We start from the raw sequence: 27041 nt of genomic DNA, 5'->3' as shown, positions 1-27041 counted from the left end.
TCTTCAGATGTGAATGAGTGATGTTTCGTCAATGGTGTTATAACATACTGAGAAAGTAAAAAAAATATTCTAACTCATCATTAATTTACAGGGTTATCACTCCCACAACTCAACATTCTTTAACGGTCAATAAAACTTTCTCTGCGAATTTACTAATTTATCAGTTGTGGCATCCAACTCGGTAAAACTAAATTAAAAATGTAATTTTTTCTAATATTTTGGTGCAAAAGAAATTATTCAATTTCATTGAGGATTTTAAAGCACAAATCCATAAAAATTCGTTAGAAGAGGTTTTTAAAAAAGATGCTCTTCGGCTTAAAGATTAAAATAATTTTTGTAGGATTTAGAATTATAAATGAAATATTATTTAGTGGGAAATCACAATCATTTTCTTGAAGAAAATTATTTAAATATATGATGAAGTAATTTTAGAGCAGTTAATTCGAATATCTACATCTGAAGATTATAACTTTGTTATTTTAATCAAAAAGTATTTTAAAATGAAACACGGAGCGATATATTCGTTCTGACTGACTTCATTAACATTTTCTTTTGCACACAGGGATTTGTTAGGAGAAATTCAAAAGAACATTTTATTTCACAGAGAATATCCGGAAATACCCAAGAGTCGTTGTAATTTAAAACTGCGGGTGTTATTTATTACGCAGAAATGTTCCAAAATAGATGTAGGCGTCAGACTGAAATTATTCTCGTATAAATTAAACATGAAACCTAAGCTGCAGAACTAAATTCTTATACTATATGAATTATACAGAGGAAACTACCACTGTTTCATTTTTTATATTTAAAATTATGCAGACGTAAAAGGTATAGACTATCTAATATAAAAATAATGTTCTCAAGAGGATAAAGAATTCAAATTCTACACAAAATGACATAAAAAACCGAAAACAAGAATTAGAGCGAAAAAAATTACAAAATGGGAATACGATTATCAGACAACGACAAAATGAAGTGGGAACCAGACACCTCTAGATCATTACGTAAAAGATGAAAGATGTTCCAAAATATTAAAAACGCAAAGCACAGTAGAAACATAAATTAAGATGAATCTCATACGGCTTTGTCCTCCCTAAAGTATGCTTTCAAACTTAATACATATATATGCAGTATTAGCATATATAACATAAATGTATATTACATATTTTATAATTGAAATTCTAAATAAAGTAATTAAGAGTAATTTAATAATCCCATAACTTGCGGTAAAACTGCAAAGTAATAAACATATAATTTATCATTACAAAACTTTTTAATACCATCTCCAAGGAACAAAAATTCATTTAAAACCCTAAATTATTATAATTAATAAATTTTTATACAATATTTTAATTAGTATTTTAAATTAGATATAGCATTATATTATTTAATTATAATAATATAGTTAGTATTATATTATTTTATAATTATATATTATTTTATAATAATATAATATATTTATAATAATATAATGTATTCATAATAATATCATGTATTTATAATAATATAATTAGTATAATATTATTTTTAATTAGTTTAGAAATACTATTTAAAATACTGTATAAAACATTTTACTTATTATAATAATTTATGGTATTAATTTAATTTCTGTTCCTTGGAGATGATATTAAAATGTTTTCTAATGATAAGCTATATATATATATGTATACTACAATCTGTAACTGTATGTATATGTCATTCAAAAATGAAATACTAAATCTGAGGATTATTTCTATACGTTTCACTTAGTGAAGATTGAGGTTCAGTTATTCTCTCATTTGAACCAATATTTAAAACTTAACATAAAAATAAACTTCGTTTCTTTCTCTTACACCTTATTTTTGAGGGTTCAGTTTTACAAATGCCCTATATGTCAACTATCTGCGATTACATATTGATGACTTTCAATATTTTTTTTAAATAGCAAATATATATATATATGTACAATTTAAAAACAAAAAACTAAATTTGAGGTTTATTTCTATACAATTCACTCACTGAAGATATAGGTTCAGTTATTCGTCCATTTGAATCAAGATTTAAAATGTAATTTAATATAAAAATAAACTTTTCTTTCTCTTACATCTTATTTCTTGACTATTAAATTGTACAAGTGTAGAGATATTAGGTAATTTTTGAAAGCAGGCAAGATGAAAAATTAGCAAAGCCTTCGGCCGGCAATCGAGCCACGGACTTCTGGAATACGCGCCCAGTGTGCAGACTACCACACCAGGAAGACATGCCAAGAAGGCGGGAGAAATACATTATATACTCTCCTTTTAAAGGGAGACTGAGGATTTTAGGGGACCCAATCGCCAAATCCTGGGTGAGGAAAATCATCATCCAACACCTTTTTAGTTCGGGTGCCACTGTACATACATTACGTTTTAATTGGAAGCAGGCAAGATGAAATATTACCAGGGGCAAATATTACCAGCGCCAGGAATCGAACTGCGGACCTCTGGAATACGCGCCCAGAGTGCAGACCACGACATAAGTAATTTATTACTTTTTGGGCAATGTTGTTAGTATGTGATGCATGTGAATATCCAAAACATGAAATATCTTTTAGTAACTGGCGTAATAATTTCAAATATTTATGAACTTCTATCATAATAATAATTTGTTTATAATAATATTGCACCTTCTTATGTCGCTAACAAAGATAGAATGTTATATTTTAGCTGTCACTCAAAGATGAGCCTGTACAAGGGTGCGAATGTGGAAACTGAAGAAATATGGACGGAAGCTGTGGAACCTGTAATGTAAAATCAAGGTGACTGTCTCTCAAGCTGCAGAAAACGGATAATGATGTTGAGATAAATTGCGGAAAATGTTACATAAATATTGGATATACTGAAGGTAAGCATCAGAGGAGTACTTGTAATGCTAATGCCATCAATGAATGAAAGCTACATTGACTTTTCTCAAGAACTGCTCTTTATGGTGAAGATTGATGAAGACAATTTTTATTTTCAACTAATCATAGCAGATGAGAAGCTGATTTATCATTACGATCCGTAAAAGGAATAAAAATGCGTTGTGTAAGAACATAAAAGAGCTGACCGAGCCACAAGTTCGGAGCACGAAAATCTACTGGAAAGATATTGCCAGAGCCAATTTAGGGTATGAAAAAGAGGCTGGGTGTTGCTCGTTGATTATTTGCCATGTAGTAGCTTGCTGATTCAACTGGCTATAAAGGGAAAACTCTGCTACAAACTCAACAGAAAAGTGCTGCCTTGCCTACGGTTGCGCATGACAGCACAGTCCTACGCAAGGCTCAGGTATCTCAAACTGTTTTTTAGTAATGCGGATTTCAACTTCTTTCCCATTCACAGCATTAAATTTCATTCATAGTTGTTATTTTTCGTTATTTTATTTATTCGTTTGCTTTAAACATTGTAGCAACGCTTGCCCGTTTCATGTTAGAACTACAGTGACGATGAGAAAGATGCCACTGCGGAGTAGTTTCAGAACTGTGACTTTTTTCTTGATGGAATTCGATGCTCACCTGCTCTAAGTCTGTTAAATCAATGGTAAACTCCATATAAAATTAAGTATAAATTTTTGGACATCTATCCTTTATAAATACTATTGGGTTTTAAAGTTATTTACTGCCTTCTTTTATAAAAGTCAGTAATAGTACTTTTACTCCACCAGCTGTGAAATATAAAAATTAACGTTTCGTTTGTTATTAGCCAAGCATTTGTAGGTTTGTACTTGATCTGTTCATGTTAATTATCCCAAAATCCTAACAGCGACTTATCACTACATCTTATAGCAGAAGCTATACGGTATTTCTTCCGCCTTCTTAACATGCCTTCGCGGTGTAATGGCCAGCACACTCGAAGCGTATTCGAGAGGTCCGAGGTTCGAGTCCCGGCAAGGACATTTCTTATTTTTCGTTCCTCTTACTTCGAAATAACCTAAGGTCTCTACAAAGGCGTCCGAACTAAAAAAGGTGGTGGATGATGATTCTCCACCACCAAGATTTGGCGACTGAATCCCCTAATCCCCAGCTGCCCTGTAAAAGGAGGAGTATATAAGATATTTCTCCCGCCTTCTTAGTATGCCTTCGTAGTGTAATGTCCAGCGCAGTCGGCGTATTCGAGAGGTCCGAGGTTCGAGTCCCGGCGAGGACATTGCTCATGTTTCATGTCTCCTGCTTCGAAACAACTTAATATTTCTACAAAGCGACTTATCGCTAGGTCTGAAACAATTGCAAAACTATCAGAAGGTTAGAATTTAAAACACAGTCTGGTGCTATCAGCACAACTCTTGGTGATGAAATAGACAAATTTGAGTTAAATGTGGAACAGTTGTCAAAGACTACGGAATTAGATATTTACTAGAAGCTGCTTCAGTAACTCCACAGAAGAGTCTAAATCAAAATATCGGCAGCGATATAACGCAGAGCCGTATAATTACAACTATCAGAGCAGAGAAGAAACTAACACGTAACGTTAACGCCAGAAATACGTTCTATATTAAAAACCTCAGTTTAACTACTGGCTATCACATTTGCATTTCGATGAGGAATACGGAAAGGATAAACTGTAGTAAATCCCGAAATCATATAAACTGGTTAATTTAAAATAATAACCTTGCACGTGATTTAATTATTATAGGCGTACAAAGTTAATTAAAATATAGAAATAAATACTTTCATTCCAAATGTTACACACGTTACATTCAAGAATCTGAACTCCTTAAAGAAGTTTTTCTTTATTTTTAAAATTTTTCTAATAGTACATTTTATCATATATAAATCTATTTCTTTGCCTAAAACTATCATAAGAATCACTCAACATCATTGCAAGTAATGTATCTGTTGATCCAATCGAAAAGGCGGTCCATGCCAACATAGCAGTAATACAGATATATTCTTTTTATATTGGTTCGTTAGCATAAAATAATTTCCTTTGGCATATAATTTTATAGATATAATAATGTTCTGAAAGATCGCTATATTTATATATATTAATTGCACTGGCAGCATAGCAAAATATACATAAACAAGTATGTATATTGGCTGTTATAATGATTATTCCAGAAACGCTACAAGTTTTGATTAATTAATAAACTTTGCTAGGAAATGAAATGCTTAGCTTGATAAATTCTAATCATTAAATCTTGTTCATACAAACGTGCTTTCTTTTATTAGTAGAATGGGAATTAAGAACACCTCTTACATTCTTCAGCAATTTCCCTCTCCTTTTCCGAACGATTACCAACTCTTACGTAATTGCTGACATCACATCATCAATCACTCCCAATCTTTCACCAGAACCCAAACTCCACACGGAATTTCCCCTTTTATTTCCTTCCTCGTTTACAGTTAGAATATTCTGTAACATTCAAGTTTGGAAGTTGATACTTCCTCAACTCATCAACTGATAGAGTTCTCTCTTGGTTTCAGAAGTGAAATGGTAATCATGGTATGCCTGTAAAAACTCAGCACAGTTTTTCTTTCGTAGTGTAACATTTCAATCCGCATCGACGAGAAAGAAAATCATTTCCATTTCGTTAAACTCACGTTCGTTTACGCATGGGGAAATGAACTCGTGTTTCTTCCTCCTCTTTCTCGCCCTCCCCGATATCGTGTAGAAAAAGTGTTTAAATTAAAATAACGAGAGGGCACATATTTCGAAAAAATATTTTATGGTATTCTCCCGCTTTCCGTCATGCTTGTTGAATACACCTCCTATCGTATCATCATCATGTGGGGATGTATTCTTTTCTCGTTGCTAAAACGGCTGTGCTTGGTCATAAATCTCATTTCAAACATCGGTCGCAGTAATGGCTCATGAGCGAAGATACGGATACTTTATATGAACATAATTTTTGAAGTTAAAGTATCTGCCTCAAAAGTACAGCGCAACTTCGTGTCGTTTTCACAGAATATTAGCTTCCGATTATGTTTTCTGATATTTGCGTGTATCGAACCTTAAATGTAGTCGATAAGGTAGCTGTATAAACAGCAGTGCCATCATGCTGGTATTGTAGTTGTATAACAGGCTGCCATAAACATTGGTCCAAATTTGAATACCAAAGAAGCTATAGTGTATAGCTGTAGTGTATCTTATGTTGATTAAGCAATTATGCTTTTATTTGGACTGTATTGATAGTTCTGCTTTTCGTTAGCTCTCACCAGGTAGTAAATAATGAGAAACTGGCTTTCATGAACAGAGTTCTTCGAAGTAAGACAGATAGCTTTTGGCAGGTACAGGTTGAAGCAATGCCGACACCTGTGCATTCAAGTAAGCAAATTAGGTATCTCCAGGTCTTTGTAACTGTTAAGTTTCCGCCCCGATGAAATTCTGAGGGGGCCACTGCCATCAACATCTCCAGAGGATTTCGGCTCGCAGTGTATGTGAGTGCTCTCTTGCGGCACAGACACTTTACGCTTACAAGCATCCATGCCTTCTCCGAAATTCGAAACCGAGTCCTTCAGTACGGTAGTCACGTCGCTAACAACTATCCCATCTAGGGCAGAGCTTTGACAGTAGTATTATTACTTCGCAAGCTGTGCTACTTACGTTATCCAGCGTTAGCCATTTTGCTTACCAAATCACTAGCGCAATTAATTAGAAATTTGAACCAATAATTGTTAGGTTTATTTATAGCATATTTCTAACCGCGGGTTACTTTGAATTTTAAGTTTGTTACACTAAATCCTGCAAGCTATGGAGATTTAAACTTTAAGCAAAGCAGTGCATCTCTTCAATTTAAAGTTTTAAATAAAAAATTTGCTTAAATCGTCTTCTGATTCGGTTGTTATTTCCTGACAATCTTAGTCTAGTTTAAGAAGTTTACTTAAAGAGTGAAAGCCTACATAATGACTCTGTGGCATAAGGCTATTTAAAATATTTAAAAAAAAAAAAAAAAAAAAAAAGAACCGAATTGTCGAACCGAAATTCCCCTCAATACGTTGGTGAGAGAAAAAAAGGGATAAGAAGCATTCTGATAAATACGGCAAGATTTCATCAAAGCTGGGGCGGAACTCGTCAAAATCGAAAACCTTACAAAGTGCCCTTTTTTAGATTACACCTTAACACCTGAAATCTGACATAAACTTGTATCCCTTCAATGTGAAATATGCAGCTCAATTTTACAAAAAAAAAAAAAAAAAAAGGGGGGGGGAGAAGAAAGAAAAACTGAAATGTTTCGAATTATAAATTATGTCCAAAGGGACATTTTTTAACATTTTTTGTGTTACATTTATTTATTAAATATGACGTCCATCGCATTTAAACCATAAAATTCAGTTCAACAGCAATATCGCAAAATAGTTTTAAAATGAGCATACCTTTAGAATTTCCGATACAGAGACTCACGCGATGGAGATAACAAAGGTTTCTTCCCCCCCCCCCCGGTAGAGTGTTCCCATCGCTCGCTTTACTCAAAAATTCGTTAAAGTTTTACAAAATATGTGTGTGTGTGTATTATGGCAAAGCCTCGAGGGCTATCTGCCTAAGAGGAGGGATGCCTTTGTGGAGGACTTTCTAAGGCAAACTGGCTCGTGTACACGTTACACATGGGGAAAACCACGAAAACACCCATGCAGCCAGCCCGTTCGCGGGATTCGAACCTCGGACCGAACTACCAGTGTTCAGCGACTTTATCGCTCGGCCGCTGGTGGGCTCTTTTGCAAAATATGAAATCAATAATAAAATAAATTCCAAATTTCAAATTTGGTCTTCCACATGCCCATATTCGTAGGAGGATTACGTCATTCAAAAATTCGATGGCTCTATGTACTGTTGTTTTATCACAATGCGAGAAATATACATACATTTATGCAGACTTTTCATTATTTAATTTCTTTAAATATAACACAGGGCGATAATACTTTGCGGCAACAGTTTGAAAAGTGAGTCGCCATTTGTAGTGAATCGACGCAAAATCGCAAAACCAAAACAATAGTCCTTCAGGGGCAAAGCCCCTTTGGACTAAAAAAAAATACTGAAGCTGATATTGACTATAGAAATGTCTATGACTTCAACCTTCCCGGTTTTAATTCAAAAAAGTATTGTCTTTCGAAGATTCACAAGACCTTCAGTTTGTCTTTCAGACAAAAACAGTCATTTCCTAACTGACAGGATTTAAAAGCAATATAAGAATTTCTTGATTACTTGTATCATCATTTCGTTTTCTAATCCTATCTCTAATTAATGTAACATATGATACATTTAACGTTGTTATTCACAATATAACTAACTGATAATTTTAATGATCATTTGCACCTTTATTTCAGGAAATAAAATATGCTTCGAAAGTCTTATGCTGCATTTGGTTTTGCAAACCCCTTGATAATCAACTGTAGTTACTAAGTACTTGCTGCCTGTAAGATATGTTTTCTACACGCATTCCAGAAGAAAGATTTGAATCTGAAATATCTAAATGTTATAGCCAAATGCCAACACAATCTTTGGAAGTTAAAAGAGACATTTTATGCTGCGTGGAATGAGAACAATTTCCTATTTTGCTGAAATCTGATTTCTCTTCTAACCCGACTTTTACTATAATATTAAAAACAATAAAATCTGAATTTAGATGTTAAAAAAATTTAATTTAAATTTTATTCCACTTTTTCGAGATAACCTCTTGATGCAATAATGACAGTATATTTAGATAAAACAAAATCCGCATCGTCTGATCTTTTAAATCTAATGTACAACCTCTGCTGCCATAAAATTGCTTTTAAGAAGAAAGGTTTTAAATGTTAACTGGAAAGGTTAATTAATAACGTCAATAAATTGTAAAACGTTCATATATGCTTCGCCTTAATACAGTAATAACAAGGATCATGTTCTGCGCTGTGTTCTGTATTCTAAAAATTGTATTCATGTATTTGTAATTAAATAACCATGCATGTCTTTGTATTGATTGATGTACGCTTTTTTATTTATTTCTGCTTAGTTTTGTATAAAAATAATTTAACTTCATTCGAGTCTGAATCTTCATGAAATATGGTATTACCCAAAAAAGTTGATTTTAATAAATAAACATTAAATTAGAAAGTAAAAGCACTGGATTGAAATTGAACTTATATAATTAATAGTTTTTTATTAATTGCTCAAAGAATGGTAGAAATATTTTATGTTAACTGACCAATTATTATGATTTAAACCTGTACTATAACTTCTCGTTTCCGTAATCCTCTACAGAATGCAAATTAGATTAAAATGTATTTAACTCGACGTTTAACATTCTGCTAGCTGACAGTGATACGTGCCAAGTAGGCCAATTTGTGTAGTCTCCGACTATACCATTAATTTGAACTTTAAATTTTGTTATTTTAAATACCCATGACTGGCGTAGTTTATTTTTATGCACAAGTTGCGCCCTTTTTTTTTTTTTTTTTTTTTCTTCTTTTCAAGCGCGAACGAAAAGATCATTTAAAACCTTTTTAAGACTTATATTATTTCAAACGCAATGTCAATTTCCTTGTTAGCCTAATAGGTCTGTAATACTATACAGTTAATACTCTATAGAATCTATCATATCTAAACACAAAAGTCGTGGCTGTTTCGAAATTCCTCACTATCCAGAATGAAAGCAGTAAACATCTCTCTCCCACTTCTTAATAAATATCAGAGAATCATTATTTTCATTGCTATTATTCCTTAACATGCGTAATATTTAAGTTTTGCTACCGTAGAAACGAACCAAATTAAATGAAACAGTAAATATTGGATCATTAAAAAATATAGAGATGTCAGGAAATAAATAAGCAATGCAGTCAACTTATGATTAAAATGTTGAAAGAATATATAGAGAATTCATACATAGAGAATATATAGAGAGAATTCAGATGCATATATAGAGAATTCAGATGTAAAACAGAAAGGAAATAAAACCAAAAACCTCACTAAAAGCGCGCCTACTGCTGAATAATGTAAAGTATTAAGAATTTCATGAAAATATGTTAGAAACTTAAATCAAATTCGCTTTCTCGTGGAATGCAAGTATAAAGTACGTTTTTATTTTTGTTTCAAAATTTATAACCCAAAATGAACCATAATAATTCGAATTAAGAATGTAAAAATGTAAATAATATTGTAGAATAATAATCTGTCCCTCTGTTTGTCATCAGGACTCAAAAGTAATAAAAATCACAAAACCATGTTTCTGGTCCAGCCCAAGATGAAATTATATTTAATAAATAAAATTCAAAATTATTTAGTAAATAGTATGAAAATTAATAATACGATAACGTAAATCATCTAGAGCTTGAAACACTTCAACAAGAGGCAAACCGAAAATCAACACCACAAGCCGATAAATAACGAATAATTAAAGATCCAATGTGTAACGGAACATTAGCCAATTTCCCTTAGAAAGTCCTCCAAGAAAGCATCCCTCTTCCTGACACAGATAGCCTTTTATTGTTTTGCCACAATCTAAATAACCCAATCTTTTACTACACTTTATAAATCTCATTCTACAGGTTTTTTTTTAATTCAGATGGGCAATCTGTTGTATTTTCTAAACTTTAAGAAATAAATTTGCTCACTTGTGCATGTTTTTCGCGAACTATAAAATTACTACAAGTTTAATAAAAAATTACACTATTCTAAACCAAGATCTTCCCAACAAAAATATAGTTATTCTATATAATTTAGAATCTTTTAATCAGAATTAGGTTTTGAAAACGCTGTATCATCCAGTATTGAGAAATAAATTGCTTCTCATAGGTAAATGGCACTTTTGAGCAGAAAAGCACGCTGTTATTAAAGCAAGAGCTTTTACCATGAGCTTAATGTAAGTATGTTATTTTAATTAATTAAACTCTGAGCAGAAGTATTATTGCCATGGCTGTCAAGAACTAATTCTTGCACTTGAACTGTCGAATGACTCGGAAAAGCGGATTTCCCATTGATTCATTCAAAATAAATTTTACAGCAGTTTTACTTCTGAATGCGAATGTATCTCCTGCAATTCTTTTAGTTTACATTCTAAACGGAAGAATTATAATTACATATTCGAGAGTTCTTCAAACTGTGTTGTACGAAGAGCATTACTGGAATTTCTGTGCTGGTCGGTGGCATTACATGATAGCATGCATCACAGCCTTCAGATAAGCGCCAAGACAACGCTTGTTAAAACAGGCTTTAACAAATGTTGTTCTGTATACGAAGAGGAAAAGATGGCCTCAGCATCAGAAAAGAATTGCTTCCACATAACAATACTATGCCTGGTGAGAAAAGGTATGGCACGTTAAACTTTAGTGGGCAAGAGAAAGATATATATTTTTTAAACCTTGGCTTTGCATAAAACTGGATATCATTAAACTGTTAAGTGGTTAGGATCTGTACGGTTAGTGCGGCCGTTCTAAGCTTGTATGACCAATGGCGGCGTTTTGTTATCCTTCCAACTGATACCTTTACTTACGTATATAAAACTGCTTGTTAATGCTATGCATAAAAAGGCCGGCTGTGAGAAAAATATTTCATGAGATAAATAAGTTTAATTCTTTGTTTCCATTAAACTGATGGATAATAATCAAACATAAATATCATAGTTGTTTTCAACAGGGAGAAATGCATAAAAAAGATACAGATAGAAGTGGACGAAACATCAGAACATTTACCATTGTTTCATCACCCGCAGCGCTGACTGTGCAAGTCTATGCAGGTCGTGACAGAGAGTACCCAGCGGAACGGTCCGAAAGCCTCCCATCCCTCTTCCCCTGCCATCAAAATAAGCAAGGGAGCATTCTAGTTGCCGGTATTCTAAATGCACCCATGCCGCACGGACACTGTACACTTACAAACATCTATGCTTTCTCTGGGATTCGCACCCTGGCCCATCGGTACGGCAATTATCGTCACTAACCCTTATATCGATCAAGACAAAAATTTCTTGCATTCTTCCTCACCTAATGAGCAACTAGGAAGGAGACGGACGCAGTCTCCAAATCCATGTGGTGACGAATTATCGTCCAACATATTTTGGGCGAGCGCCACGCGTAGTGCGATGTAGAATCTTTTGGAACAGGAAATGCGGTTAAACGAGCTATGCTTCCGCTGGGCTCCGGACTTTCCATTTACTATCCGAACGTGCTTCCACTTTCATTACTAAGACACGAGGGACAGAAAAGAGAAAATTCCTTAGAACTTTGCCAGCTTTTTTTACCAAATGAGTAAAAAACAATGTATATACAGTAAACTCTCGCTACAACGATACCCGATACAACAATAACTCCCTCTACTACAATAATGTTTTGTGGTCCCGGTGATTTTGCATATAAACTAATGTTAATCTCCCCTCAATATTGCTATATTCTCTAGAACAATAAACCTCTGTAAAACGATTTTTTCAATCTAAATTTCAGTATTATTTTCTCCCTTTATAATAATATTTTGATTTTCAAATACTTTTTTTTTTTTTTTTTTTCGTTTTCTTTTGTTATTTTTTCCGTCTATTAAGACTCATTGTGGATATTCAACAATAATTGTGGATATTCAACCTGAATAAATAGCTATTGTTCAGATTTCAAAACAGATTCCCCTTTTGGGAATTGGAGTGGGTGAGGGGGGTGAAGTGTAAATGTAGCTCCCAGTAAGCTTTGGAATTGTGATAAGGTTTAAGAACATCTAGACCAGTCTGGTCACCTTGTCACAGAACAAGTGCCCTTTGTTAGAGGAACAGGGGGAGATGGAGGCGGGGTGTTGTTAAGTGACGTACTGAAAAGTGAGTTCAAAGGTTGTTTTATAGTCTTTAACGATTTTGAGTTCTGCGCGAAACATTTGGTTTAAACTTTTTTTTCTTTCACGCGATATTGTTCCCTAAGATGGCAGGGCGAAAGCAACTATCTTTTCGGGATAAACAGAACGTTATCAATGATATTGATGAGGGAATGAAGCAGATTAATTAACTAAGAAACATGGATTATCGCAATCTACAGTTGCAACGTTCCTAAAGAAGAGAAAGCAAATCGAAGATGCTGTAACTTCAAATGAAATTAACCCAGAGCGAAAATGACTGAAAGTTGCGACAAATGAAAACATTGATGCTGCTGTTTTAAAATGGTTTCAAGAGATGAGAGCAACAAATGTCCCAATAAATGGCCTTTTATTATGTGCAAAAGCACGGAAATTTGCAGCAATGCTAGGGAACGAAACTTTCAAAGCTAGCAATAGTTGGTTAATGCGTTTTCGAGATCGTCATGGAATAACTTTCCAAGAAGTTCACGAAGAGAAAAAGTCAGCCCCGATAAACGACGCAAATGAATGGCGGCAAAACAAGATGAAAGAAATCTTAGAAAAGTATGCTCCAGAAGACATTTATAATGCAGATGAAGCTGGGCTGTTTTTCTAACTCCTAACCGATCGAACATTGGCATTCAAGGGTGAAAAGTGTTATGGAGGGAAGAAATCAAAGCAGAGACTGACTGTTCTTCTGTGTACAAATAGCACAGGAATGCATAGAATACAACCTCTCGTCATTGGTAAATCATTGAAGCCAAGGTGCTTTAAGAACGTGAAAAGTCTTCCCGTGGAGTATAAAGCAAATAAGAAGGCTTGGATGACGTCTAAATTTTTTTCCGAATGGTTACAGAAGTTAGACAATGAAATGAAGAAGAGAAAGAAAAAAAATCGTTTTGTTGATAGATAACTGCGGTGCTCACACGTCATTTCCAAAGCTACAAAATATTGAAATCGCTTTTTTCCCTGCCAATTGCACTTCAATTTTACAGCCTCTTGATATGGGCATAATTAAGTGCTTCAAAGGATATTACAGAAAACGGTTGGTGGACTCCATACTTGTAAACTTTGAAAATAAAGTAGAAGACCCTTTCAAAGCTGTAAATGTCAAGGAAGCGTGTGATAATATTGCTGGAAGTTGGTGGGAAGTAACAGAAAAAACTATTCGGAATTGCTGGAAAAAGGCCGGTCTTTGTGTTATGGAAGATAAGAAATCTGATAATGATGAAAATTCCATAGACAATGATCTCTCAGCTGATCAAGAATGTGTTTTGCACATCAAAAAATCCGTATCCCAACTTGAGGAAACAAGCGGTAAAAAGTTTGGAATTAGTATAGAAGACTATTTAACAGCAGATGATGATCTTATGGTTTTCGCAGGAGTTACTGATGAAGATATTCTCTCTGAAATTACTGATGAGATAGGAAACAATGATGAAGATGATGATGATATTGATGATGATGATAATACAGGTCCATCGCAGTCCTTATTGTCATCTCAGGAAGCTCTTCAATCTGTGAATTCTCTACGGACATTTTTTTCAAGCCTTCCGTCGACAAATGAAGAACAGTTTCGTGCACTAGACTCAATGCATACAGTATTGGTGAACTTAACATTTAAAAAAATCAATAAACAAACAAAAATATTGGATTATTTTCAATAAAAAGTGTTTTCAGGTATGTGAATATTTCTGTGCTTATTTTCTGAATTTATCTTATTTATTTATTTTTTTAGTATTTAAACCACTATTATTAGTATTTTACAAATTAATTTCTTCTAAATATAGACTTACAAGTAGTATGTTATGCACCTTAAACTAATAATAATACAAAAAAACTCTTATTAAATGCTCAAAATATGCGGGCCCTCGATATAACAATATGCCTCTCTACAACAATATATTTATTTGGTCCCTAAAATATTGTTGTAACGAGGTTTCACTGTATATATATAAGTTTGTATGTAAAAATGGGGTTTATTACAACAGTATATTTAAACAAATATAGCTTCAGAAAACTCGGACGTTTTCAGTTAAGCTGATAATTTCTTTAAACGATACAATAGATTCTAAATCCATTATTTCGTTAAATGTCAAAGTTTTCTGTAAAAGCTTGCTACCTTTCTTTTTAAAATTTTGCTGTTATATGCAACACCGATAATATAGTAATAAATTTTTAAAATAATGTTATTCTTGAGCTTTTATAAAATAAAAGATATTGAATGTTTTCCCATTTGAATTCATTTAAGCTCTATTTATTTACTTTAAGGACTGCTTTAATTACTGTGTATGGTCTTCCAGAAAACGTTTATACCATATAATGTGAACTGTTTCTGGAAAATCTTAGAGGCACTCGTCTCAAGAGAATAATTAACTATGAAAAGTCAGTAATTCATTTAAAAAAAGAAGTTTTGAATGTAAATATTAAACTTTTGAACACGTCCAATAGCATCATTTAAAATACCATATTTAAAATACCATATTTAAAGTATCTAAACTTTAGTAACACTATGTATAATAATTTAAAAATACTACCTTCTTCTTATTTTCATTCTATGCGGCCGACTACCTAATTTCCAGCAATCATCTTTTGTAAGTAGCTTTTCAGTCAGGATGAAGCCTTTTAGATTTCATTTGACATCGGAAAAATCAGCAAATTTTTTTAAAAAGGAATTAATTGATTTAATAGTATTTTACCTTACCTTAATTAGGTTTCTTTAATACATAATTTTTATCGCACTGCTTCCATCAATTCCAAGAAAGTAATTAAGAATTTTGTGTTATAAGCAATCCAACTAAATTAAGAAAGAAAGCAGTATAATTAATTTAGTTTCAAAATGTACATTCAGCTCATTTAATTTTATTTTTACGATAAAAATCCAATCTCACCACCATTTAAAATGGTGAGGCTGCTAACAATGAAGGATTAAATCTTTTGATTTTAAAGTCTGTCTTATGATAGCTATAAAATTAACTGTTTTCGAAATATTGCCAGCAGTTTAAACAAGGGTGTCTAAAAATGAAATGCACGGCACTATAAAATTTGTTACTGAAAAGTGCTGCACTTCTCAGAGCACTGTATATACCGTTTTCTAACATTAGAATGTATTGAATCTAATTTACCTTTATTTTAATGAACTGTACAGAGTAAACATGCTTAGGAAAACTACGCTTCGGACATCAGTAATACGGATATCAGTAGCTATCTAAAGTGGTAGCTTCGGACATCAGTAGCTATCTCCTTTTAATACGAACTATAGTATTATAAAAAAATTTTTGCTGCAAGAAATCACGTTAACTCGGGTTGATCTATGAAGTGAACATGGATATTGAGGCGGTTGCTAAGAGTTTATTTTAACAGACATAAAGCACGAAAGTCTATAAGAAAGATATCGGGAGTTTAAACAAAGGTATCTAAACCGAATATATGTTACTGTCAGTTCTTTTTCCATATAGTTCTTTTTCCATATAACGTTTGCCTTTCTCTGTTTTTCGTTAGAAGTTTTTCATTGAATTAGATAGTTCGAGATTTTGTTCTATTATATCCATATCTGTTTGACTTCGGAACTATACAAATGGTTGCATTAACAATTATAGCTGGAATGGTTATAGTTATTGCCGGATGGTTTAGGCAAACTGGCAATTTTATGTTATTTTTTGTCATGAGCGGAGCGTAAAGTGGTAAAGTGAGACATAATGTGTGCTTGTTTTGAGTTGTTCTATTATTTATTTGAAACGACAAAAATAAAATGTTTAATATCGTAAAATTTTCATATAAAAGAAGGTTTTTTAAAATTTGAATGTTTTTACGATTTTTAAAGTAATTGATAAGAAAATTTATTTTAAAATGCTTAATTACTTTCTGTTGACTTTTAGGATAAACAATTAAAAAAAAGGGATTTTGAAAATTTTTTCTTCTTGCTAAAAAAAGTTCAAGATTCATAGTTTCAACATGTAAAAAGAGTAAAAAAGAAAATGCGGTGAAGCTATTAGTTTAAAAGTCTAAAATAAAAAACAACAAAATTAATTATGCTAATGATGGCAAACTTTATTACTGCAACTGACTTCGTCTTTTTACATAAAAAATAGTCAAAAGAATCTTTCAAATGCGCGAAATTAAAAAAAAAATTATAGCCCTTGATCTATTTGTTGAGGCAGAGAGATAAACTACGAAATACCATTAAATCTTATTAATTATAAAACAGTGTCGATGTGCCGGTCAAATGGTATACTGGAGCCTACCTATGGTACCGAAGGGTCCGAGTACGAATCAGGAGAAAGTGTGGATGCTTTGTAAATGAATAGTGTCTTTGCGGTATGCGGGCACTATAAATATGTGGGGAGCCGAAAGTCCTTTCGTGTGGTTTGGTAGAGGAAAAGAAAGGGGGAGAGGGGGCTGTACCTCAAAAGTGGGGTAGAAGCAGAAATCTAACTTCCTTGAGGTTCTGACAACATCTCTTTCATTGTCAATTTTTCAAGTACGAAACGCAGCTGGGATAGAAATCCAGAAACTATTTCAGAAGCCAGTCATTTTGTAGACTTCGCGTGTACTCTACATTGTACACCTAGAAAGCATAATTGTTTGATTACTAGGTAAATTCCTGATTCCGCAAACACCTTCATGACCGTGTGGAAATGCAATAATAAATTCATATCAACTATATTCACGTAATACAAATAATATTTATAAGATGTAGGACATTTCGAGAGCCATAATCTAATCTCGCACTCTCCGGGATAACTGATCACTTTGTTTTCATAGTCAAAAAAGGTAACACTTTTAAGCTTAACAAGTTGCACAAGACTAGCTTAACAAGACAAACAACAGTTTTTTTTTTTTTTTTTTTTTTTGTCATGTCGATTAATTACAGTGATATTAAATTATCGGAAAAAATTTAAATGGAATTGAATGACTTTCTGAAACAATCGTTAACCGTAAATGCGGGGGGGGGGAATTAAAAATTTGGAGAAGGATAATTATTTGATAACAAATTATTCCATGAAATATTATATTTAGCTGGCAACGAAATACTTGGAAAATTAAACAAGTTTCCGAGTGTCATATACACTAACAGACAAAATCGATTAATCATAGAAATGACGAAAATCGAATAAATAAATTACAAACACGCAACTATTCTTAGGACAGAAATAACAGAAAATCACCAAAATATATTTTAAAGGCTCTTAAACAAATAAAAAGAAAGCTATTAAATGTGTCATATTGTATACAGTTTTACAATACTTTATCTAACTTACAAATAAATTTATTCAGAATAGAAGGAATTCAGAATGAAAACTACATTACATCCTTAACGTTCCCCAGAATTTTCAAAAATTTTATCCTGATTCGAACTTGATTTCGTAAGTCATAAATTATATTTCGCAAGTCATACATCTAAATGAATTGGGAAATTACATCTAAAACATTATTTAGAATTTAAATTTTGTAGTTTAATGAAGTGTTTTGCTTTTGTTTGAATTCTATATTTCAAAGGCTGATTTTGAAATTCAGTTTAGAAGATTGTCTTCGAAAGGTGAACAAATCACAACGCTGAGTTGTAGCTATAATATCTTTTCGTAACTCGTTCTACTAATAATTTCCAGGAATTTAAGCTTATTGCCTTTCATTAAAACTAATTCACGTTTGCGCTTGTCTGAAAAAATGAACTGCTTTTGTGATTAGTGTCGCCCTCTATTGAAAGATATAGTTACTACTTTCGAAGAAGATAATTCGCTTAACTCAGTAAATATTAATATTTTCTTCTTAACCTAATAAAATTGCACTCCATCTTTTCCACTCATGCTATCAAGAATCGAAAAATGCTTTTACATGGATTTACTTTTCCTCATGAAGGTTTTTCATTGATAATAACATTATTTTTATTATAACTCTACTTCATGTCATGACTTTTATCATATAAAAATCAAAAATCTCCCATAGCGTATCCATAAATACATTAATGGAATAAATGAATTAAAGTGAGATAGTTTGATTGGTTTCAAAACATTTTTGGATAGCACACTGCAATTATAATTTCTATACTTCAATACTTCTATACTTAAACTACATATTTATAAATTCAAAATGCCCGTCTTCTCCTTTTTTTTAAGTAATATTACTGTATAATGTGCTTCGTTTAACATGTCTATGCAAATTCGAGCACGGCAAATTCTGAAAAATGAGGCAAAGATTTAGTCAAATGGTTAAGATAACATCAGCAAAACGTAACAGTTCTTCCCGGGTTCAGTCTGAGCAACGGAACGTCCTGAGAGACCACAGTACAACAGTAAGACCCGTCATAAAATTTCAGCACTCTTATGAGGGTCGGTCGGTGCTTACCCAGTCAAAATTTTCCCCACCAGTGTTTAACATAAATGTACCGGAAACTTTATTACAATGCACCAATGAACCATGGAGTTCATGCGAATAACTACATATAAACTTTCATAATTTTTCTCGGGCACAACGTAAATTCGATCCACATTCTGTTTGAAATTTCTTCAAGACTATATTCTCAAGGTCCATAGCATTTGAACGTTTTGTTTTACCAATAAATAAATAACTAAAATCTTACGCAATGAAAAATCTTTCTAGTGCTTTGCCATATTAAGTAAATCCTTATCTGTCCTAAACATTTTTCCCTTTTTTAATGTAAATTAATTAACCATTGAATATCTTGAGATACTTACATATGCACATGCGGTTTAAAATAAAATACTAATAACGTTCAATTGACATTAATTTAAGAAAAGAATTCAGCTTTGATATATATATTTAAATACTAACAGAAAAGACAGTTAACTATAATTGTGAACAAGAATTTTTTCAGGAACTACATATATCTTAATATTAAATGCTTCAAAAAGAGTAATTTGCTTTTTTATTTTTATACTAATAATTTGCAAAATTCTCCATACAAAATCTTTCGAAAGCCATGAAGTAGTGTATTATATATATTCGGCTGACCAAAGTACAAAAGCACCGAATTTGATTACAAAGGAGGTCGATGACTTCCGTCCAGGATTATTATTTCGTTTTGAAGTAAAATATTATAGGTAGATTCTAGCTCCTATTAAATAATGAGTAATAATCCTATGAAATAGTGAGTATTAAATAATGAGCCCCTTGTAATTTTACAGGTATAGTAAACCTTTGCAATTTTACTCTGAACGCCTACCAGTTACCAAAGATTTAAAATTTTAAATAAAATATATGTATACCGTGTTTTCTCCCCTTTCTTTTACTAGTTTCCCCCATTTTTACTCGCTTTCTTCGCAACTCCCCCCCCCTTTTTTTTTACTAATTTTACCTTCCGAAAATTGAGAAGAGAAAATTAGGAGAATAATTTTCGAAGGACACAGTTACAGGAAGAACATAACAAAATCTTTCGAAAGCCAAAAGTAGTCATATTTTTAAAATTTTCAGAACCTGGTGCTAGCTAAGAAGAAAAATGCGCGAGGGAATACAATAATAATAAGGTAAAAGAAATTGCTGTTGCAAAAATTAGATTTACTTTTAGATTTCCTTTTTTTTTTTTTTTTTTTTTTTTTTTTTTTTGGTTAATGTTAACTGTAGTTGATGAATTTTATGTTTAATGAAAAATCTGCTTATTTTGTAAAACGATGCTGCATTATATATAACTTGAAATGCAGTGAAAAGACTTGTTTAAAATCTGCCATCCTACAAAAAAATAAATAAATAAAAAGAAAATCTGAAAGGTTTCAGATTTGAAATCACGTTCAAAGTTTTTTTTTCCCCCATTAGTGTTAGTATTACCTTTATTTATTAAATATCATGTTCTTCGCACTTAAACCATAACATTCAGCTGCAAAAGAGCAATGTCGCAAAATAATTTTAAATTGAGTATACCTTTAGAATTTCCGATACACAGTCTCACGCGCTGGAGATAAAAATGTTTTTTCTGTACAACGTTGCCATTGCTCGCTTTGAAATCCTTGAGTTTTTTTTAATCAAAAATTCGTTAAAGTTTTACAAAATATGAAATCGATAATAAAGCAAATTCCAAATTTCAGATTTGAGCTTCCAGATGCCCATATTCGCAATAAGATTACGTCATTCAAAATTTGATGGCTCTAGGTACCATTGTTTTATCACAATGCGAGAAACATACATACATTTATGCAGATTCTTCATTATTTAATTTCATCTAACATAATGCAGAGCGATGATATTTGGTGGCAACAGTTTGAAAAGTGAAAAGGATATTCAGAGTGATTCGAAGCAAAATCGCAAAACGAAAACAATAGTCCTTCAGGGACAAAGCCCCTTTGGACTAAAAAAAAAATAAGGAATTTGTGCTTAAAATGTGCAAATATCTAGGATCTCCAAGATACCACTTTCATGTACATTAAAGCGAGTAATTGTAAGGTCAAGGATCTAATACTTAGTTCAGAGTGCGATTTAGAGCCCATTTAGTAACCTAATTTTGGTTCGCATGTCTCTGCTGATTTTTTTTCTTTAAATATTTAGCGAAAGCCTTTAAACTTAAGTGCTTTTAAAGTCTTCCTTAACGTTACTTTAATGAACATTGCTTGCGAAAATGTTCTTCTAATGAAATTCGATCGCAAAAATGCTAGAGGTCATAAGCAGGTATTTACATGCTTCCGATAAAAGTCAATGAGAAATCATTACAGCGCTACTGGTTTCAAGATAAATTTTTCAACTGCAGGGCATGTTTCTATCTAATCCTTATTTCTTAATCTTCTAAGCAAACGCATTAGGATCGCAGGCTGGATAAAGCAGCTTTCACCACTGAAAGGCAAAAAATTTGCTCAGTACTAAGCAAAACAAATTTTATATTTTCGAAGCATTTTATCTATTATTTGACTTTTCAAAATATTATGTAATATTTAGATTTATATCTTGTTACTTAATATAACACTGAAATTTTAAATCCATATTTTAATACATGGAACCTTTCAAATGTAAATTTAATCTGTGCATTGAGAATACGGCAAAGCACACTAGGGCTATCTGCCTAATGGGAGGGATGCCTTCGTAGAGGACCTGCTAAGGGAAACTGGCTCGTATACACGTAAATTTAATGCAGAACAATGAGAAGCAAAATGCCTACAACCCAAAATTTTGCTTTTGTATAATATAAATATAGATTTTGTCGAAACAGCCATTATTTGTGAATCAGAGCACTTTTCCTTACAAATGCATTAATTTAGCTGAATCTTTCATATAATTATCTGAGCTTAATATCCACCGATTTAACTCTGTTTCGTCACTAGGTAATATTTAAGCAACATCTTCGACTCTAATTTATACATATTTTTCGAAATTGCTATATGATGGGCAAATTATCAACAGACATAAAAATTCTGTTTACTTAGCATTCTTAAAAACCTCACTTCTCAATACATGTTTAGCAATTTTAATTTACAACACGCAGTACTCCGTATTAAAATAGCTACCGGAGAATCATAAATATCCGAGCCTTATGATATCTAGAATTCCAATTTTTCAAATCTCTTGTTGTTTCATTCTAAGCTAAATAATAATTTTTGTTAATATATTTACCTGTTTTTATTTTTTTAATAATTCATTTTAAATTTAATATGTATTTTATTTTAAATTTTGTTATTTTGCTTCAATTAAAACTATATCGTAACTTAACTTTAGTAGCACAAAAAGGAGCTATGCGTTTCGTTTCACGTGGAAAAAAAATAATTACTTTATTTTTTCCCACGAATTTTAGAATTTACAATAAACAATCAAACAAGGTTCAGTAATTAGTTTTAGGCCATTTATGTTAATAACATTATTTTAGTTTAAATAGACACGGAGTGAGTTTTTAGGCAAATGAAAAGTATAATTTAAAATTAGTTAAAAAGACAACCTGCGTTAAACCCAGAAACCTCTTCTTCAGAAGCAAAAATCAGTGTCCTCTTCTTTAGGAGAGGACACTGATTCCTCTTCTTCCTGAAGAAGAGGAACCTTAGCATCGAACGCGGTAGTGTTTTATTCAAAGTCTTTTCCAAACTGGTATTTTTCCCGCAAATTTAAAATTTTACAATGCCCCTATTTTGCTTCAGTTTAAAGCAGGAGTTATTTCATCCTTTATTCATTGTCAAAAAGTGAGTGTTTTTATTTTCTTTATTAATATTTTAAAATAATTTCTTAATATTTTTAAATTATTAAATATTTAAAAATTAAATATTTTTCTAACTATATAACTTTTGTAAAAATAAAACAGAATAAACGAAAAACAAAATTCCCTCATTTTAGTTGCAGTAAATACATATTCTGCATATCAATACATACCCAATTGCTTGGTCTTCGATTACCCAAAATAGACTGAGATTGCTGTGTCCGGATGTTTGGAGTTTTACTGTTCTTAAAATGCAGCTAATACTTACAATGCTTAAATGAAGCGTGTAACAATTTAAGCAGTTTTACTGAAACTATGTAGTGTTACCATATATAACAATTTGCATGATTATAACGTAAATTATTAAAGGACATTAATACCAATATACATTCCGAATACGGCTCTAATTCTCTCTCTCTTTGATTATCATGAATACAATTATTAATAAAATTTGTCCGCCAAAATCTATATAACATAATAATCCTTAGATTTAAGTAAATATCGACCACAATTTAATGTTTGTTAAACGTAAAACAGAAATTCAGCAATAAATTGTACTACACGATTACATATTTAACAGATGTAAATCTCCTTTAAAAATTTTTTAAGTTCTTACTTCAAAAACTGATTAAAATAGTTATTTATAGTTTGAAACAAAATTTAAAAAGGTATTTCCCACATCAAAAGTTTAAAAAATGTCTTACGGGTGAGACTGTTAAGTGCTGGCTAAGAAAATAAGCCCAAGGATTAATTTCCGATGCCAGAAGGGATTAAATGTTTGGATATTTACTTTGTTTTACAATGTGAGACGTACATGAGAGCTAATTTGTTTCACTGAAAAGGTGTACAAAGATACTTAATTCATTCGCCATTATAACATTATATAAGTACACATGGAAAATTAAAAAATTAAAGGAAAAATGAAAGGTTGTAAAATAGCTTTCTGAGTAATGTACATCTGGCATATTTTAGCACAAGCAGTTTTTTTATTTGTTTCCAAACTTCTTTATAAACTAATTAAATTAGTTATTGTATTTATTATTTGTATAATTGTTTACTTCTTTATAAACTAAAATAAATAATATTTTTTTACAAAATAACACATGTTAATATTTAAAACGTTATTTTACTTAATAGAGGAAATAGATCTTTTTAATCCATTCAATTAATTATTATCTCAAGCACGAAAAAAGAAATATTTCTTTCTTTGCGCAGAGTAAAAAAGAAAATGTCCCTAAATAAAAGGTTTAGCTTACAGCATCTTTGCTTTGTAAGTAATTACGTGTGTGATAAAATAAGAGAACCTAAATATCAGTCTGTCTGTGCGTTAATATTAATGGGAACATAAATTTTCATTTGAGCTGGCAGGAAAGACAACAAAACGTTAATACCAATAACATGAGAGTGAGCGTTGTCTTCCTCTTAATTCGTTTTTCGACTAAAACTGAAGGTATTAGATATTTTATATATATAAAAATACTTTTGTTTTAGGTATTTCATATATAACATTTTATAGTATAAGTATGTTTATGTATATATAAACAAAGTTTGAGAAATTTCAATTTAATATGATGAACTACATATTGAAATCGCCCAATGCGCTGTGAAATTATTCAATTAATCAAGGGATAATAATTAAATCAAAATTAAATCATAAAAAGTGGGCTACTAACTAATAGGGAAAACGCACATTAAAGTAAAAACTTAAACATTTCAAATTACGAAAACAATTCAATAAAAATTAAAAACTGATAGGAAACAAATATTAAAAGCAATGTGCTAAATAAGTATTAATTAAATTTTAAACCGACAGAAAAATAGAACAACAAAGAAAATTCACAAAGGCAACTGTTGAAAACGAAGGCTGAGAAATTTTGTTTAATTCAAAATTATGAGGAAACGATTTAATTCAGAATAAAATAATGTTGAAAAGTTTCCGAATTGAAAAATGAAAATGGAAGGCTTATATCTTAAAAAATAGTAATTTGCCTAAAATGTAATAATCTATCCGAAAATGGGAAAAATAAAATAAAGTAAATTAATTTGAAAAAGAAAAAGAAAATAAAACCTAATGGAAGCAAAAATTCGCAATTCTGCAAAAAAAAAAAAAAAAAAAAAACCATGTGGCGCATTCTGAGTAACTCTTGATTACTATCTCAAGAAAAGAGTCGTGCTGAGTTGCAGCTGTGAAGCTGCATAAGGAAGCAACAAAATGCAAGAAATGAGTTGAGATGCAAAATGAAAATTTGAAACTTAGTGCAAAATTGTAAATTAAATTAGCCTTAATTTCCTAAAATTAAATTAATTAATTTTATAAATCTAGTGTAAAACTGGGAAACAAGTTCGAAAAATTAAATAATTTTTTAATAATTAATAATTTTGAAAAAAGTAGGGTAGCTCATAAAAATTGATAAAATATTATCAATTCTGAGGGAGCTGCTCACTGAAAAAAAAAAATGTTGGAAACTTTAAGAAACAAAAGTATACCACTTAACATATCAGAATTTTACATTGTCGGTCATATTTGTTCTGATGACAAAAATGATTTTATTTTAACATTTTTGAAATACTTTTAGCTCTCTTACCTTAACAAAAAACCCCCAAAATTCGCTTTTTTAAACTTATATGTGCCTTGTTTATTTTTAATGCAACTTGAAAACCTTTGTTTACCATACACTATTACTAACGTTGATAGATAAATCACGATAAACCAGGCAGTCTTTTGTATAAATGATATGATGATTAAGAAATAGACCACTTAGAAAGAATGTCGAGGTAAAGTCAAAGGCGATTAATTTCGATTTAAAAAAAAATGAAAAATGAATTATTAAAAAGGATTTTGGAATCAGAATTCGAAACTAGGACTAAATTCTCGAAGTCGGAAAAAGAAGTTTTTGAAATGGAGCAAATCAAAAATATGTCTAAGGTACACAAATTATCGTACTTAAAGCATTATACTATCCCAGGTGTTAAACATTAAATGTTATATATATATATAGTAGCAAACCTAGTATACAACTGTTATTTTAAAACACGTGAGTCTCAAAAGCCATTGTTTAAACAGAAAATAAAAACTCTATATAATTATTGACTTTAGGCACACGCTTCTCCGAAAATTCAAAGCACAGCCCAAATGTCAGAGGGATCCTGGAATTTGATTGACAGTTAATTAAAAAGAGATCAACACTTAATCTAGAGAGAGAAGGAATAGCTCTATTGGAGGTAATGATAACACGAACCCTCATCCCTATCGAAAGTAGGGTTCAACGCAATAAATTAGAAGCGTCTCGTAGCGGCATAACGTTATTTAGAGTTTCCCATTTATGAAGATAAATCGATATCCTCTATTAAAATAGCGTTAATATTTGTTTCCCTCATATGAGCACTAAAGGAACCGAAACAATTTATTTAATATCCTAAAAAATTAGATGGGGAAATTAGGGAGCAAAATCTGCAAAATTTGTTAAAATTTTGTAATAATAATAAATCGATAGTATGACTTTTAAATATAAGGAAAAGAAAGAATTATGTCTAGATAAGTTGGACCAATACTTTAAGCACATAGTGCAGCGGCATTTAAAAGACTTTACTTCAGTAAAGCATCTTACATCGCTTGCTGTTATATAAGTAGCATGCAAGTGTCATATTAATGACATGAGATTTTGAGAAGGCAGTGTTATCCCGTAGTGAATTAGAAGATGAAAATATAAAATAGGAAAATATTTTAGAGTCCAACTGTATTTTCAATCAAACTCTTATGACAATTAAGAATATTTGCTTGTTTGTTTTATTGGAACAAGAAATGAATAGTTGAAAGTTCTTCAGTGTTTTAACAGCAAAGCACATAAGAATTATAATCTCTGTAATTACAACCTATATATCAATCACACTCTTTATGACATTTCTGTTTTTCAGTGGACTGCATATACATAATTTCTAAACTTTATCACTCTTTTTCACTATATGGTAACTGCGTCAATAATGATATTTTAATTTTATTCTATTTTTGAATATGTTGTTCAACTTATTTTGATTTTGGTTTGGTTTAGTGACATTACGGCAAAGCACACTAGGGCTATCTGCCACTAGGGAGGCCTTCGGTAAGGACTTTCTAAGGGAAACTGGCTCGTATACACGTTACACATGGGGAAAACTACGAAAACGCCCATGCAGCCAGCCCGGTCGCGGGATTCGAACTTCGGACCGAA

General features: G+C 31.6%; 1 protein-coding gene across 2 annotated transcripts in view; it reads right to left on the bottom strand.

Moving 5' to 3' along the window:
* LOC118188874 (synaptic vesicular amine transporter-like) overlaps positions 1–27041 on the bottom strand; it is a 150036-nt gene that overhangs the window by 33928 nt on the left and 89067 nt on the right. The window lies entirely within an intron of this gene.

Source organism: Stegodyphus dumicola, chromosome X2 (genome assembly GCF_044657685.1).
Source record: "Stegodyphus dumicola isolate Sdum_Otavi_A_Nest chromosome X2, ASM4465768v1".
Taxonomy (NCBI): domain Eukaryota; kingdom Metazoa; phylum Arthropoda; class Arachnida; order Araneae; family Eresidae; genus Stegodyphus; species Stegodyphus dumicola.
The sequence above is the reverse complement of the archived record's forward strand: the minus strand, read 5'-3'. Positions and strand labels throughout refer to the sequence as shown.